Genomic DNA, 14712 nt, shown 5'->3' with positions numbered 1-14712 from the left:
TCCACGCCTGTCGGTGACGTCATTCGCCTGTGAGCACTCCTTGTGGGAGGAGTCGTCCAGCCCCTCGTCGGAATTCCTTTGTCTGAGAAGTTGCTGAGAGACTGGCGCTTTGTTTGATCAAAACGTTTTCTAAACCTGTGAGACACATCGAAGTGGACACGGTTCGAAAAATTAAGCTGGTTTTCAGTGAAAATTTTAACAGCTGATGAGAGATTTTTGAGGTGATTCTGTCGCTTTAAGGACTTTTCACGGTGCGAGACGTCGTGCAGCGCTCTCAGGCAGCGTCATCAGCCTGTTTCAAGCTTAAAACCTCCACATTTCAGGCTCTGTTGATCCAGGACGTCGTGAGAGAACAGAGAAGTTTCAGAAGAAGTCGGTTTCAGCATTTTATCCGGATATTCCACTGTTAAAGGAGATTTTTTTAATGAAAGACGTGCGGGCGGATTGCAGCATCGGCTCGCAGCCGCCGCGACGCTCCGTCACAGGAAAAACACCTCTGCTGGAAGCCTTAAGGACAAGTTGGAACATCTCCAGCTGATAAACAATTTCTCATATACTCACTCCACTGAAAGCTGTTATGTGTCGGACGCAGCCCGGAGAACCGACCAGCGTTTGAAGGACCCAGTATAAAATAAGCAGAGCACGGTACAAAAGATAACAGAGTTTAATGAACATAACAGTGCTGTGAAAAATATAAAAGTGTGCGGTCTGGCGTGGTGGATTGCGGTGCGCTCCCAGCAGCGCTAACGGTCCGGAGCCAGAACTGGTTCGGACCCAAGGACCCCGCCAACACCCCCCAGGTGGCCGCGACAAACCGAGTCTGTGAAAGAAGGAATCATTATGCGAGTCCACACTCAACACACAGAGAGAACGCTCAAAGGTGCACAAACAGCAAACACTTCCTGGCTTAATTACTAATCAGCTTCCCACCCTGCAGGCATGGAACATCCAGTTCACAAACTCACTGCAGCGGAAGCTGATTTAAACGACCAACATACAGCTCAATATAATAAGGTGTGAGGGACACCACATTTACTGACTGTATAAATGTTAGTCACAAAATCTAACGTACCTCAGGAAGTGTGCTGACGAGCGTGAGACCTCACCCCCTCCTCTTTCACAGACCATGCATCAAACCTGGACGTTCTCTGCATCCGCTGATGATGAGATGGCTCCCGAGACGACAATCTCACCCGTCTGGTCACAAGGTCGAGTCTCTGGCAAATACACACTGTGTACTCCAGTCTTAAATGCCACCATGTTCCAATCCATGTAGATGCACCACAGCTGTGAGTCCTGACGAGCGGCAGGTGATCAGCCTCAGGTGATCAGGGTGAGGTCCTGATAAACTCAGCTACACAGCCACTCAGTCCCAAATGCAAGCCACCTGGAAGGAAAAACAAAAGACAGAAACAAAAAGGCAGCCAGGCCCCCCAGCCATACAACAGAAAGCCATCAAAAGCCAACTGGATTTTAACAAATGGTTATCAACACGGAGGTGTTTTTCCTGTGCCGCCGCGCCGCGTCGGCTGCGTCCCGACGCGCGGACCCGCCCGCACGTCTTTCATTAAAAAAATCTCCTTTAACAGTGGAATATCCGGATAAAATGCTGAAACCGACTTCTTCTGAAACTTCTCTGTTCTCTCACGACGTCCTGGATCAATAGAGCCTGAAATGTGGAGCTTTTAAGCTTGAAACAGGCTGATGATGCCGCCTGAGAGCGCTGCGCGATGTCTCGCACCGTGAAAAGTCCTTAAAGCGACAGAATCTGTTATGTGTCGGACGCAGCTCGGAGAACCGACTAGCGTTTGAAGGACCCAGTATGAAATAAGCAGAGCACGGTACAAAGGCTAACTGAATTTAATACATAACAGTGATAATATAACAACAAAAGGTGCGGCCTGGCGTGGTGCGCTCCCAGCAGCGCTAACGGTCCGGAGCCAGAAGTTGTTTCGGACCCAAGGACCCCGCCGACACCCCCCAGGTGGCCGCAACAACCGAGTCTGTGAAAGAAGGAACCATTATGTGAGTCCACACTCAACACACAGAACACTTAAAGGTGTACAAACAGCAAACACTTCCTGGCTTGATTACTGATCAGCTTCCCAACCTGCAGGCATGGAACATCCAGTTCACAAAACTCCACCGCAGTGAAAGCTGATACATGACTAACATACAGCTCAATACAATAAGGTGTGAGGGACACCACATTTACTGACTGTATAACTGTTAGTCACAAAATCTAACGTACCTCAGGAAGTGTGCTGACGAGCGTGAGACCTCACCCCCTCCTCTTTCACAGACTGTGCATCAAACCTGGACGTTCTCAGCATCCGCTGCTGATGAGATGGCTCCCAAGACGACGATCTCACCCGTCTGGTCACAAGGTCGAGTCTCTGGCCAATACACACTGTGCAGTCCAGTCTTAAATGCCAACATGTTCCAATCCATCCAGATGCACCACAGCTGTGAGTCCTGACGAGTCGCAGGTGATCAGGGTGAGGTCCTGACAGCCTCAGCAACACAGCCACTCAGTCCCAAACGCACGCCACCTGGGAGGAAAACCAAAAAACAGAAACAAACCGGCAGCCAGGCCCCCCCAGCCATATAACAGAATCACCTCAAAATCTCTCATCAGCCGTTAAAATTTTCACTGAAAACCAGCTTAATTTTTCGAACCGTGTCCACTTCGATGTGTCTCACAGGTTTAGAAAAAATTTTGATCAAACAAAGCGCCAGTCTCTCAGCAACTTCTCAGACAAAGGAATTCCGACGAGGGGCTGGACGACTCCTCCCACAAGGAGTGCTCACAGGCGAATGACGTCACCGACAGGCGTGGAAAAACTCACGCATGTGCACGAGGGTTCAAGCATGTCTGACGTAAAAAGAAATCCATATAGTTTTTGAAAAAAATAAAAGGACCTATACTTTGACAGCCCTCGTAAATTCTGATTGGTACACCAGGAGCAGCACACACTGAACAGAAAGAGTATGTGGTGTAAAACGTGTGCCAATTCCCAAAGCGGGTTAGAGCTGCATGTCCTCGTGGCAGATGTAGCAGTGTTGAAGACGATGCTAATGCACAGAACGACAATGTTACTTAGTTTTGTATCTGCAAAACCGATCAGTGCCAAAAACGGGTTTGGCTTGTTTTTGGGATCACTGAAGTTTGTTTTGGCAGAAATCAGCTGTGAAACTGTGAGACTGAAGCGTGGCACTAACACCCACTGCTCTCTGCTGGCAGAGGAACAAAACAGACAAACAGGTGTGAGTCTGGCGCTCTTTGGGTCTGTGTTTTTACTTTGAACCTCCACACACTAAATTATCATTTGGCACCTCAGGAAGAGCTCTAAGGCCGTCATTATAGAAGTGTTGTTTTCTCCTGAGTGTTTGCTTTACAGCTTTGGTATGTCTGATACTGTCATGGGAGATTGCACAAACTTACAAGTACTTGTAACTGTGGTGTTACTGAGCTTTCAATGCAAACAACACTGATTTAATTGAATCTGCACATGTAGAGAAAAGCAAGAGTCATTAGCAGGAAGGATGCAAAACATTAAATGATTCCTGCCCATCTTATTTTGATACTTCTAAATAAAAACAGACACTGTGCAAATGTTTTCCCACTTTGTGTGTGTGCTGTATTGTTGCATCTTCCACATTGACAATCTTTGGATTGCATCAACTGGGCTCTTTAATTCTTTTTAACTAATTCTCCAGTTTTGGGGGGTGTTGTGCAAAAATACCAGTTGAATTTATGTTTTTTCCGGCCACGTGTTTTTATTTAAAACTCTGTTTGTAAAACTACAAGCTCCAGAAACCTTGATATAGTTCCTGTTTCTTAGCTCACTTTTCCATTGAGTAAAGCTTTTTTTTTTTTTTAAGATGTTGCATTTATTTAACATTCTTGTGACTCACCGATATTTGTGAGCGTTGAGTCTTTCAACTGATTAACAAATTGCTGTCAGGAAGCTCTAAGTGTGAAGGTTTTGAACATTAATATGAGTGATAATGCGATAAGGGATCTTGTCAGAGTTGCATAAAGAACATTTGAAAAAAAACTGAAACTTCTGTGACTCCAATGAGTTGACCCAGACAAACTCATAAATCACCCCTAAATGTATGGAATGTACCGTATTTTCCAGACTATAAGTTGGACCATAGTATTAGTCGCAACTGTCCAAAAAATGCATCACGAAGAGGAAAAAATATATTGACGTCTCACTGGTCTGAAAATTGGCCCAGGAGACTGCAGACCTCCTTGTCCACCATGTCGTGCGTCTGCATGGGATTCCATCCAACATCGTCTCTGACCATGGTCCCCAGTTCTCCTCACAAGTCTGGAGGAGTTTCTGCAGAGAACTGGGGGCCACAGTAAGCCTCTTGTCCGGATATCATCCCCAAACGAACGGACAGGCAGAACGGGCGAACCAGGAGTTAGAACAAGCTCTCCGCTGCGTGACCTCTGCGCACCCGACGGCCTGGAGCAACCATCTGGCCTGGATCGAGTACGCCCACAACAGCCAAGTATCCTCTGCAACCGTCCTCTCCCCGTTTTAAGTGTGCTTGGGGTACCAGCCCCCACTGTTTCCTATGGTGAAGGGAGAGGTCGGTGTCCCCTCAGTCCAGGCCCACCTTCGTGGATGCTGTTGGGTGTGGTGCACCGCCCGCTCTGCCCTGCTGAAGGCCCGGACGAGGGCCAAGGCCCATGCAGACCGCAGGCGTTCTCCGGCTCCTGCATATCAGCCCAGGCAGGAGGTGTGGCTTTCATCCAAGGACATCCCCCTCCAAGTGGAATCCCCCAAGTTGAAGGACCGCTACATTGGACCCTTTTGAATCCTTAAAGTCCTCAGTCCAGCCGCAGTGAAGCTTCAACTCCCAGCTTCACTGTGGACTCACCCGGTATTCCATGTTTCCAGAATCAAACCTCGCCACACCTCACCCCTCTGCACTCCCGGGCCAGCGCCGCCTCCTGCCCGGATCATCGACGGGGAGCCTGCCTGGACTGGTCGCAGGCTCCTGGATGTCCATCGTAGGGGCCGGGGGTTCCAGTATCTGGTGGACTGGGAGGGGTATGGACCTGAATAACGCTCCTGGGTGAAGAGGAGCTTCATCCTGGACCCGGCCCTCCTGGCCGACTTCTACACCTGGCACCCCGACAAGCCAGGAGGCGCCCGTTGGGGGGGGGGGGGGGGGTCCTGTTGTGTGGGCCGCTGAAGAGGAGGTACTGCTGGACCACCACCAGAGGGCGCCCTGCCTGAAGTGCAGGCTTCAGGCACAAGAGGGCGCTGCCGCCCTGCAGAAGCAACAGGGAGTGACAGCTGTCACCCATCATCATCTCCAGCTGTCACTCACCACCACCATAAAAGCCGGGCAGCATCTCCACCTCGCTGCCGAGTTATCGACTACCGCTTAAGGTAAACCTCTCAGCCGTGATTATGCCAAAACGCACGTAATTTTCTGAGTCTTTGCAGGAGTACCTGAGGATCCTACTTGCAGCTGGACGCTGAGTTTGGGAAGCGTGATGAGTGACGGACTTCATTCCGCACGTCAAACTAAGAGAAGTAGCTCTCAGGCTCTGCACGAACTGTGTTACTGTGTTTGAGGTGGAGGTGTTTTTCCCACCTAAAGAACTGTGCTTGCTGACTGTTTACTGGGTGTGTGTACACACACACACACACACACACACACACACACACACACACACACACACACACACACACACACACACACACACACACCATTAACTGTTTCTGCCTCCTGCCAGCAGTACCAAGTCTGACAGCTGGAGACAGTGGCCACCTGAGGACTCAGGACTTGGCGGCTCCGGTGTGCTTCAGATCCGCTGGCAGTGGAAATCGTGTGGGACCCGGCTCTTCTCTGGACAGACGTCTTCTATCCTTGAGCCTGCCCACACGTCACCTTTGTACATTGATTGAATACAAATTCTGTGATTATCTGTATTTCGTTGTGCACTTTCACAACAGTAAATTGTTGTTTTTTGGCTCATCCATTGTCCGTTCATTTACGCCCCCTGTTGTGGGTCCGTGTCCCTACACTTTCCCAACACTATCTATCTATCTATCTATGTCTCTCTGTCTGTCTGTCTAAGGTTAGACCTTTCTTGTGGCAGCTTTGTTGTGATTTGGCACTATACAAATGAAATTAAAATTTAATTAAAAAGTGTAAAAAAAACAAACAAACAAAAAAGCAAAAAACAAACTGGATGCTACACCATTGTCTCCCGCAGACAGACAGATGCCAGGAGGATCTATCTATCTAGCTATACATACATCAACACATCTACTCACCAACTCATTCATACGTCTATCTTCCATCACATCCATCCCTTTATCCATTCATTATCACTCCATCCATCTACACTCATATCAATGCACCAATCCATTCATCCATTCACACATATATTCCTCCATTATCCATTCATCTATCTAGCCATCCATCCATACACATACATCTATTCTAAAACTTATTCATACACCTATCATCCATCCATATGGGGACAAGCTATGTATATATAATTATCTACACATCCATCCATCATTGAGTCATCTTTCCATTTACACACCTATCCACATATCTATCCATGAGTACCTTCATCCATCAGTCCGTTATACATCTATCATTAACCCATTCATCCACTTGCACATCTGTCCATCCATCATCCATTCATCCAACTATCCATTATTGATCACTTATCCAGATGTGCAGCATGGTGTTAAAATTGCACTTCATCAGAAAACATCTTCTTCCAGTGATCAACATTTCCTCTGCGACTGCGTCTAACTTATCGCTGATTATAATGCAACACAGGGGCAGTGAAAAAGTCTACATAAGGACTGGCTAAAAAAACAGTGTGGTGCCATTTGAAGATTACCAAAGCTGCTCCTGAGGAGGAACGGGGCCATCGACAAGACCAGTCTGCAGAATGAGTAGTCTTCTTTCTCACTTGACTACTAATTAAATTCCTTCCAGACATATTTTTAAAAATCAGCAGTTGGTCTGAATTTCTTCTTTTGAGTTTTCATTTTGTCCTTTCCAGCTCCTCTATAGGGTGCACTGAAGTAACTGCTCAGTGAAGCCTATTTACTGGATCTGACACAGTTTGTGCTGATTGACCAGCTGTGCTGTGCTGCACGGTTGGGTAGGTTACTTCCAAAATGTAATACATTATAGATTAATAGTTATTACTATTATTTCAAAGTAATTTGTTACATTACAGTATTACTGTCTCTGAATTGTAATGTCTTACATGACACCAGCATTACGTTTGAGTTACTTGCACAAAAATAACTGCAGACGTAGGACTTGGTGCGAAAATGTAATTTAGTGCAGCTCATTATTCATCCAGTGGAAAGTGATGTGGTGTAGCATAATTACTGTGGGCCCTTAAGGCTATTAACAACAATATGATTAATATAATTGGTACAGTGAATGTTCAAGTGCAATACAAGTAACAACCACAGGATCAAAGTCTGATAAAATAATGATAGAGATCATGTGAATATTTAAAGTTTTGGCCAATTCATATTAAACACAAGAGCCATAGAGCGCGCTATAATGTAACCTATATGCAATATGTACACAATCTTTTTCTTTTCATTTCTTCTTTGAATCCAAAATGTTCACAGCTCAAAACTGGTATGCACAAAGCTGGCATGATAGACATAACTTGTGCTTTATCAAAATTTATACAGCGCACTTGGTGCATTAGCCGTCAGCCTCAACAGATATAGGTCAGTTATTTTAGTCCAACTTCATAAAAATGAACATACAATAATGCAGTTTGAATCATGTTGATCTTGGTACAGGATTGGTTTTGACTGAGCCCACTGAATGGAGCTTGCACAGCTGAGTTGGCTGAAACTCCACAGCTATGGCCAGAAGATGTTGTACAATCACATGCTTTCATGGTAATAATTAACACTTAAAAAAAGCCCTTCCGGGATCACGTCACAGGGAAATTATATATATATATATATCTCTATCAGAGGTGGAAGAAGTACTGAAGTTTTGTACTTAAGTAAAAGTAGAAGTACCCTACAAAATATTTACTCAAGTAGTACACCAAAAATGCACTTAAGTAAAAGTACTAACTTTTAAATTTACTTTTGAGTACAAAAGTACAAGTACTTGCACAATGGGCTGTTTCTCCGTGTCTGCTGTGCCATTATGATACTTAATTACATACCTGCAGAACCGCCAATGTCACTTCTAAATGCTCACAGGCAATAAACAGTATGTGTACTGAAAAGATTGGTGTGGATATTGTGTGTGATTGGCAATACAGTGCATAGTCTTACTTATAATTCTGTGAATGACAACACATTTACTAGTTTACCACTAACGGATATATTAACTTAAGTAATTTCCTTGCCATCATATTCTCCAACACTGCTCTGTTAAGAGCAGTAAAAGGAAAACAACAGCAACTTATGACAAGTGCTATGCCTTTTAATTTTTTAATCAACAACATTCTGTTACCACATCCAGCAGCATGCACAACAAATATGGCCTAATGTATAGTATGTTGAAGGAGAGAAACTATCTGTGTCTATGTTGGTGTCTTGCGTGGTGCAAGAGTAAGAAAAGTAAAGACCATACACACATGCTGAATTATCAGAAACTGTATTGGAAAGGAAGGCCATTCACAAAACCAACATTTCTGGATTTAACCAGTCACCCTTGTGTCTAGTTATATAAAAAAAAAAAAAAAAAAAAAAGATTATGAGTGTGTGTGCATTTACGTGTTATTTAGATGCGATTAATAACTTACTTTGATACATAAATGTATGGCAGGACACTCCATTTAGTTTGACCAAATTAGTTAAGTTCCACTGTTTTCCCCAGTACTTTATAGCTAAGGTGGCCACCTTGACAACTAACACCTACCACCTTGACAAGGTCCCTGAAAATTGGAAGATTTTGTATTACATATGTTATTACTGCACAACATAGCCTTTCCAATAATGATAGTCACGTTTCTGATGAAGGCGAACCCCAACCCACCTTGACTAAGAACTTTTATGATCATAATAATCAAATCAAATCAATTTTATTTATATAGCGCCAAATCACAACAAACAGTTGCCCCAAGGCGCTTTATATTGTAAGGCAAGGCCATACAATAATTACGGAAAAACCCCAACGGTCAAAACGACCCCCTGTGAGAAAGCACTTGGCGACAGTGGGAAGGAAAAACTCCCTTTTAACAGGAAGAAACCTTCAGCAGAACCAGGCTCAGGGAGGGGCAGTCTTCTGCTGGGACTGGTTGGGGCTGAGGAAGAGAACCAGGAAAAAGACATGCTGTGGAGGGGAGCAGAGATCAATCACTAATGATTAAATGCAGAGTGGTGCATACAGAGCAAAAAGAGAAAGAAACACTCAGTGCATCATGGGAATCCCCCAGCAGTCTAAGTCTATAGCAGCATAACTAGGGGATGGTTCAGGGTCACCTGATCCAGCCCTAACTATAAGCTTTAGCAAAAAGGAAAGTTTTAAGCCTAATCTTAAAAGTAGAGAGGGTGTCTATCTCCCTGATCTGAATTGGGAGCTGGTTCCACAGGAGAGGAGCCTGAAAGCTGAAGGCTCTGCCTCCCATTCTACTCTTACAAACACTACACTCTCAGAAATAAGGGTATATTATGAGACCATTTATGTACTCATAGGTACAAATCTGGAACATTGTAACTTATATGGTTCATTATTGGACCTTAGGATACATAATTTAGCTTTTTGGGAGTAAAAATGGTACAACATACATTTTAAAATTCAAAAAGAACATAAATGTACCATTTAGGTCAAAATGGTACAAAAAAGTACCCCACATGGTTCAAATTTGAGCATAGAGGGTACAAAAATGTCACCAAGTTGGAACTATTTTGAATTAATGTGCATTAATACATGAATAGCAGTACCAATGAGGAAGGATACTGTCTGTTGTGCTACGGTCTTCTAATCACTTTCCCGGGTGAGGACACTGGATTTGGATATCCTTATGGAGGCCACTGTTTTACGTGCTCTTTCCACCGAAGAGCTTTTGGGAAAAATTATTCAGTCCGGGATAGCTGTGTCCGAGGAGGAAGCCAAACGATTCAGCGGTAAGTTTGAACAAATTGTGGACTAAAAGTTTTATTCTTTTGTAAATTACACTGCATGAAAAGTGACTCAAATGTCGTTTAAACCATGGCTGGTGTATGCCCGTGTCTGGGTCAAGTTATTATTATTTTTTATGTGGATTTTATGTATAATGGACGTGAAAAGTTACGTTAGCATTAGCTTCTGTTTGCGCGGGCACTAGCCATCTTTGGGCGGGAGGCTACACACTGAATACAGGGCCTTTCACACTGAATACGTCAGACGCGTCAAATGCATCAAAAAAGCATTATTTTCAATGAGACGCGTTGCTTTTAAGATGTGCCGCGTCAAAAGCCGAGCTAAACCGACGCTTCTTATGGGAGCGCGCATCGCCTTCTGTCAGCAGGCTGACGCAGTCAAGGTTCAATCCAACTTCCAACACTCTGGGCTGTGACGTAGCTTCGCACTGTCCAATAGGAACGACGCGTCGGGCCAAAACACGGAAGACTAGTGACAGAAACCACTGATCTATAAAAAACGGATCGGTAACCACTGATCTCTACAACACGGATTGGTAACCACTGATCTATAAAAAAAAACAGATCGGTAACCACTGATCTCTATAACACAGATTGGTGCAGAAACCACTGATCTATACAAAACAAACCTGTCGCAGGACTGCTCATTTTATAGAGCAGTTTTCTGAAGAAAAATCCTTGGAAATGTTTTTTGTTGTTGTTAACTCAGAATTTCTGATTACTGTTTAAAAAAAGTTTAGAACACTTGTACTTAAAATAGCTAAATAAATTAATAAATGGTTCTTTAGAAACCTTTCATCAGTAAATTAAAACCACCTTTTATTTCAGATGAGATAATTTCTTGTTTAACACAAGGAACCTTGGACATTTATTTTTAGACAAATAAAATAGCATGGAAACTTTTTAAGTCTGGTAGATAATTTATATCTCATTCCAACCAAAAAACAGACACTGTAAATAAATAGTTAAATACAAATGTTTATTATAAATGCAACAGGAAATAATTTAACAGTGTGATTGTAAAGTAGGATTTCTGTGACAAACCTCATGATGAATTTTTTTATAGTCATTTCAACTTGTAATTTTGTCAAAATATGTAATTGCCTTTAATGTCATCAGGACAGAGTCATGTCTAAAATATGAGTTTGAGCACAATAAGTGGAGAGCTTCTACAACACTTGTCCAAAATGTCTTTTGACTTGTGTTGCTGAAAAGCAGAGATGTTTTCTTTCGACTGGACTTCGTGGTGTTCAGCTCATCAATGGAAGTTTGGTTGTCTGCACAGCAAATGTTCCTGATTGGGACAAATAAAAATATTTCTTTAAATATAAAGAAACACTAAACGGTTAATATATAAAAAAAGGGGGGGAAAACGCCCGAAAAAATAAGTTATTTCAAGTTGAGCTTTTGTGGTCTCTGAAAAAAGCTGTAGCTTTATTTGGTAAAAATAAGAGACTGAATCATTTACAAATTAAAGTGTTCACTCAGATCAACTGTGCTAAAAGGCTACGCTATCGTTAGACGATCATTAAACCTTCACAGCAGTTCAGTAAACGTCACGTTTTATTTTTACATTATTCTCACCTCGATAAAGCTGCAGAGCTAAACTCTGTTGAGCAAACTGGGACTTCGCATATATCCAAAAAGTGGGAGATTTTGGACTGAGTGGGTTTGCTCCATCACCCCGGCTGCCTGCCTCGATCTGCCCAGTGATGATGTCTGAAGGCCGGCTTCTCCGTGTGGGTTGGCTCGCTGTCGCGGTTTGATAGATATCCCACCAAGTCGTCAGTCCTCCCTCGGTCGGAGTCACTCCGAAAAGTAGCTGGGGGGGAAAAAAAAAGCTTCTCCCATCAGGGTGATGGGAGAATTTTTTGTGGTTCAGGCGACGCAAATTCAAGATGGCGATCGCTGAACTTTTTTCAGGCTGTGGAAACAGCCAGAGTGTGACATAGCAATCTCCGCCCCCTTGCCGCTTCTGAAGCGAAGCGTCTTGACGTCATGACGCATTGGAAACGCATCTGGCGGATAGGGAAGCGTTGACGGATTGGCCTGCAGTATTCAGTGTGAAAGGCCCATAAGCTAGCGTCAAATCCTGCTCAGCTGCAATACAGTGCTTTAGTGGCTCAAAATAGTGCGATGCTTTTGCATCTCCATCAGTCAGCAAGCCTCCTCATATACAAATACATTTTAAATATATCTTCTTTATTTCATTTGCATGCTTGAGTCGAGCCGTGAAAACAGCCAGTGTGGGTCTAACCCAAGTCCACTCCTGCAGCACCGCTTTGCGCTTATGAGAGGAGCTGACAACAGCTTGCTTACAGTCCACTCTCTAATGCTTTGACGTTTTGGTGGAATGTTGCTGCTAGTTTGGTCAAATGAATGATTTGGGATAAGATGGCTATTTTTGTGGTGTTTTTGTAAGTAAACAACTGCTAGCTTATACATATTTGAAATGCCAATTAAATTAGAACTTTGTGGTTTCTGAAATAAAATGCAGTCTAAACTGAAATTTTACTCACTGCATTGCCTATGAGTTGCTAACTTTGTGTGATCTCTTTTTTTTTTTGTAGAAAATGAGGTGGATGGAGAGACTGTTCCAACCAGTCCCAGCAGAAGACTGCCCCTCCCTGAGCCTGGTTCTGCTGGAGGTTTCTTCCTGTTAAAAGGGAGTTTTTCCTTCCCACTGTAGCCAAGTGCTTGCTCACAGGGGGTCGTTTTGACCGTTGGGGTTTTACATAATTATTGTATGGCCTTGCCTTACAATATAAAGCGCCTTGGGGCAACTGTTTGTTGTGATTTGGCGCTATATAAAAAAATTGATTGATTGATTGACTGTTGACTGTGGCTTGACAGAAAATATGATTGCTTTTTTGTTTCAAGGTTCTTTCAAAAAACAACTTATATTCAAACAGTTTGTAAACAGTCTTAAGGAGACCGTTTTTACACTCACACTTGAACCTGTACCACCACAGGATTTGCAACAATCACCATCTGGGACATCCAGGTATGAGCACATTCTACTTTATGATCACTTTGTAACTATTTCAGGGTATATGCCTGATCTTATAAAGTATTAAAGGTTGTTAAATTAAACTATCTAAATTTCAGGCCCCTAAAGTGTGTGTGTGTATGTATGTGTATATATATATATATATATATTTACATTTTCATTGGTAACAATTGTGGAGTATTAACGTTTTGTTAGAAGACACATATTAATCAGACCTAATTACAATTAACTGATGTTATTGAAATATGACTTTTTGATTCCCCCCCCCTCCAAAATGGGCTTAACATTCGGTCCATAAAGGATAAATAGAGGAGGAAATGTAGACTTAGTTCATTCAAAGACTGGCGCCAAAAGCCATGATGTTACAATCCAACTGTAAAAAACTTGTGAAAATAATAAAACTAATTAAATTAAAGTCTGTTCTTTACTAAAGTAAATTAGAACAATGAAGCAGTGGGACTTATTGTGTGGAGAAAAGATTATGTTGTTTTGCCCCTGTCTTAAAGTAACCCTAATGATGTACTTGTTATTATTACACTGATTGCACAACTTTGTTTTTGTAGCCACTAACGACTGGGAGTGAAGCATGCTGGGGTCATTCTGAACTGGGAGTGAAGAGCTGGGGTTATTATGTTTTTGCAAGAGGAAATACCTTTTTGATGCCTGTTGATTAAGGAATTATGTGCGCCAGAGAGTTTGAGATGGCCACTCACCCTCCCTTCGCGCACACACTAGAAAAGAGGGGGCAGAGCCATGCTCCGATAGAGTCTGCTGCAGGTTTCGTACGAACGCCCAGCTGGTTGACAAGCGCACTCTACCGAAAGGTGTTGGCTCTCCACCTTAAAGGCGTCACGGTAAGAGAGAAAGAGATATTTTATGCGCTGCAACCACTTGTGTTTGATGTAACTGCTTTTGTGGGAATAAATATACGCCTGTTTGTTCTAGCAAAATGCAGTCTGTGTGATCATTTCTGTGTGCCGATCTGACCGAACCTTGTTTCAAAACACTTATCAATTCTGCATTTTTGAACAGGAAGTAACTAGTTTTTAGCGAGTTTGGGATCGAAGGTTGTAACTTCACTGTTAACATGGAAATTCGCCATGTTTGTGGTGCAAGACAACATTTTTCATAGACTAACATTGGCTAAAAACAATATAAAAAGTAGATAAAAGAGCTGAGGAACAACTCCGTTAGCTTCCAGGTCACTATTGGTAAATATATGTAAAACACTGTGGTGTCAAAATGTGTTTATGTGAACGATAACTCGTGTTAAATCTAAAGTGGCTTATTATTGAGGAATGCGCGAGAAATCCCAGAAATCGTAGCGTTGCAATGACCCAATCCCAAGCTCTATTATTTCTCGATCATTAATGGACTTCACAATGAACAAACTGTAAGATATAGGTCGATGTTTTACTTTAGTATTGGAAGAACACGAAAAATGCACAATAGGATCCCTTAAATGTTACATTAGTATTAAAAAAAAAAGTCTTAAAGGTATTGCATTTCTCTTGAGGCTGCTGCATACACACAATGAATTTCTCATTTACTCAATTACAGATTGCCAAC

This window comes from Thalassophryne amazonica, chromosome 6 (assembly GCF_902500255.1).
Source record: "Thalassophryne amazonica chromosome 6, fThaAma1.1, whole genome shotgun sequence".
NCBI classification, from domain to species: Eukaryota; Metazoa; Chordata; class Actinopteri; order Batrachoidiformes; family Batrachoididae; genus Thalassophryne; species Thalassophryne amazonica.
This window is presented reverse-complemented; position numbering follows the sequence as displayed.